Here is a 3,723-nt window from a genome sequence, read left to right as displayed (position 1 = left end):
ACTCCCAAACTCACACAATAACATTAGCTAGTATAAATCAATACTTTTAATGACTACCTTTACCTCCTCATGATACACCACCTCCATGCTTTGTTGAAAGAGAGAATTAATTAAAAAAAATGATAAATCAAGGTTTTTACTTTTTTAATATCAGTATGGGAAATAGAAGTGATCATTTCATGGGTGGGAAGTAGTAGCTGTTAGCAGGTTTTTTGTGTGTGAATCCAGTTAGTGTACTTAGGTATAAAATGCTGAGTAAGAGTTTAAAAAACAAAAAAGTGGAGCACCCAGTTTATATTCACATATTCATTGGCATAGTTAATGGACATCAGCAGGGGAGATGTGATCCCACACTTTTTAAAAATCAACAGGAAAGCAGTGCACACCATGCAATTCCCTTTTGCATTAAACTTATTAAGTCAAATCAATTTTTACAAGCACATGGGCTAGAGTTCTGGAACTTAATTCCTTTTGATCTTCCACCTGCTAAATTCTGCTTCCCATTGTGCTACCATGCAGTTTATTTTTAACAGATAATTTGTTTGGACACCATTAAAATGAAAATATGACCACTTCTGGCGCTACTAAGGCACTGAAATTCCTGTCAAGTTATTAACTGTCTGCACACACACACACACAGCCATTTGCACAAGGGAAAATTGTAGAGTTAAGAAAATGTCGCTCTCATGTTCAAGAGCATGAGGCACACAGAATACAGGATCTTGACTTTTGCAAAGCCAGCATTACAGAATATTCCCACTAATTTCTGTGCTTGAGGTGCAGCTCCCATAGCTGTTAGGTGTCTGGAGAAGAAGACTGCTATGATGTGACAGGTTTTAAATGGAAGATTTTGGGGCTGAGTCAATTGATTTTTCTTTTCATTACAATATGATGTTAATTCAAAACTCTTTTCTATGATTAGTGTTCTGAAAGGCACATTTCCTAATTATGGATTCTTTTTTCAGCTGAGCACTACTTAGTGTTAGTATAAGGTGTTTTCTGTACCAGTAATGCACATCTTTGGCATGAGGGTTTTCATTCTCCTTACATCTTTCTGTGAGGAGCATCTTAAAATGTTTTAAATATTTCAGTATCAATTATGCTGTGATTATACTCTTTTTTTTTTCTCAGAAAACTAGTAGTTCACTGATTTTTAGTGATGGGCCTACAAACATCTTACCCCGAGGTGTGCGCCACTTGCAGCAGCCAGATCCACACTGGTTTGAGCACCAAGACTTAAAAAAGCCCTAAAGGCTGATGGATTGCTGATAAGGGCTGATAGGGCCCTTAGCCACCATGTCATGGAGCCTCAGTAAGGAAGAAAACAAGACCTTGGGCTCACACACAGATTAACTCAGATTGCTCTCCTTTGGGGAGGTGGGTGTGGGAGAAGGGTGGATGCACCTTAGCTAGGAAGGGAACTGTGTGGATCAAATGACCTTCAGGTATTTTCATGGTTTGTGATTGCACCTTCATGGATCATAAATACTGTCATAATCCTGTGGCCTACTAAATATCCTGACCTTTTGTCTTGATCTAACACCTCCTATCTCCTTTTTACATTATGATCTAATTAGTAATTCATGATTTAATGAATAACCTACTTAAGTAGATATGAGTTCATGTCCTCAAAAAAGATGATATTAAAAAAGATAACCAGACACATGAGAAGTTCCTCCTATGGATTAAATGCTCTGGTGAGTCTTGATCTGAATCATCTCTATGTCAAAAAATCCCTGCCACTATCAGCAATATAGATCTATGACACCACAGGAATCTTCTAGTATTTAGTTTTCCTCTGCCAGAATTTTTTTTACAATCTAGCTTCCCACTTGTCATGGTTTGACCCTGGCACAATGCCAGTGCTCTCATGAAAATACTTCTTCCCTGGTGTGTGCTGTGAGATGTGACCAGGAATAAGCAAAGCAGGCCTCTTACTTAGGGATAAAGGTAAGAAAGCTTTATTAACTAAACTAAACTATAAGTAAAAAGAAACACACACATGGAAAATGAAAACCTCACAAAAACATTTCCTCCTCCCCCTACTAAATTCCTAATACAATACATCTATCTTCCTATACAATCAAACCTTCCCCCAAATTCCCAGCTCTCAGTCCATCATCACCCTTCAGACAATCAATCCCCAGTTCATCAAGAGGAGAGGAGTCCTTCTTGTGCCATAGTCTTCCCCTGGAAACACCATTGAAACCTCGTGTGTTTCCGTGTCACTCGTGGCACCACCCAGAGTACATCTGCCATCGTGACTTCTTCCTTCCATGCCCAGTGCTCTCATCACTGAACATGGACCAGAGCTGCTTCTAGGGTTGTCTTTTTTAAGGGCGCTTTGTCCAGTTCTAAAAAGAGCACAGTCTCTCCTTTCGGGACATCTGTCCCCCCTAAATTTTGTCACCTCCTGCAGCCGAGAGGCACCAACACTGAACCCTCTTGGCTCTGAGCCATCACCCCCCCTAAATGCAGTCTCTGTGTCACAGGAAAAATGGTTCAGTCCATGGCTATACAAGAAAAAGTCCAGGCAAAGGCCACTCCATCATCTCCTGCCACACAGGATTCTTCTCAAGTTCTCTCACAAACCTGCATCACACTTGCCCATTTCCTGCTCTTCATCTCTCTTCTCATTCAACTCCAGGAGGATCAGCATCTGTAAGGTTTCCATCATCGAAGAAAAGGGTTAAAAATCTCAGTCTCTGCCTGTCCAAAACTCCCACGCCCTGCAGGCACCTTCTCGCTGCATCCCCCCCTTCTCCTTCTCGGCCGGCCCTGCTGTGCTACTCCACCCTTCCATCCTCAGGGGCCTTCCACCTCCTCTCTGTCCAAGGCCCGCTGTACCTCAAGGCCGCGTGGCTTTCAGCTAGCAGCTGGGCAGCGGAAGGTCTGGACTCTTCACTGACCGGAACTGCAAGAGAGACTTCTCCCGCCAGAGCTCTGCTTTTAACCCCTGTGTTCTCAGAGGTGCATCCAATGCTCCAGTGGCCAAACCAGGTGCCAATATTAAATCTGAACACCTATTGGTGGCCACAGCATCCCAGAAAACCCACTTCCTGTCAAACCACGACACCGCTTTCATTGCTCATCTGGTGACTTGAGAAGATGGATGGAGAACTGGTTCGGGAGAACTGTTGTACAACTTTGCCCTTTGAGCCCTGCAGAATTGCTCAACAGAGAACTCTTAAAAATTAAGGCAAAAGTGCAGTCTCAGCAAACAGTGTGTACGAGTCAAGTTATACCTCAAGAGCAAGAATCAGATCCATCAGGAGAAAATTCTGTGGGAGAGCTTTGCCTTAGATATGCCAATTGCAAATAGGGAGCACTTCAGTAAAACATAGGGGTCTGGATCAGTTCAGATTTTATTATGCAGTAGGGAAAATATGGCAGATTAGCCTTTTTGGGGCTAGGTTAAGAAGAAAATCTATTTATCTAAGGCTTGGAAAATTTAGGTCTTTAAGTGAGTTTTCACTAAACTTTTTAAGAAGACAAAGTTATGATGTGAATTCCAGTGAGAGAACCATAGTCTGGAACCTGTAACAAAATCATTCCAATCATGAGGCAAAGGGATGAGCTAGTACCCACCTAATCTTCTGCAGGGTAATGTAGTTCAGGAAATTTCAAGTATAATTGCCACTTACCTTCTTCAAAATACACATTTGTTTCATCTATCAGGTATAGAACACATTTTGTTCTGACTTCCGTTGCATTTCTTTAACT

Source organism: Geospiza fortis, unplaced genomic scaffold (genome assembly GCF_000277835.1).
Source record: "Geospiza fortis unplaced genomic scaffold, GeoFor_1.0 scaffold35, whole genome shotgun sequence".
Lineage (NCBI taxonomy): Eukaryota > Metazoa > Chordata > Aves > Passeriformes > Thraupidae > Geospiza > Geospiza fortis.
The sequence above is the reverse complement of the archived record's forward strand: the minus strand, read 5'-3'. Positions refer to the sequence as shown.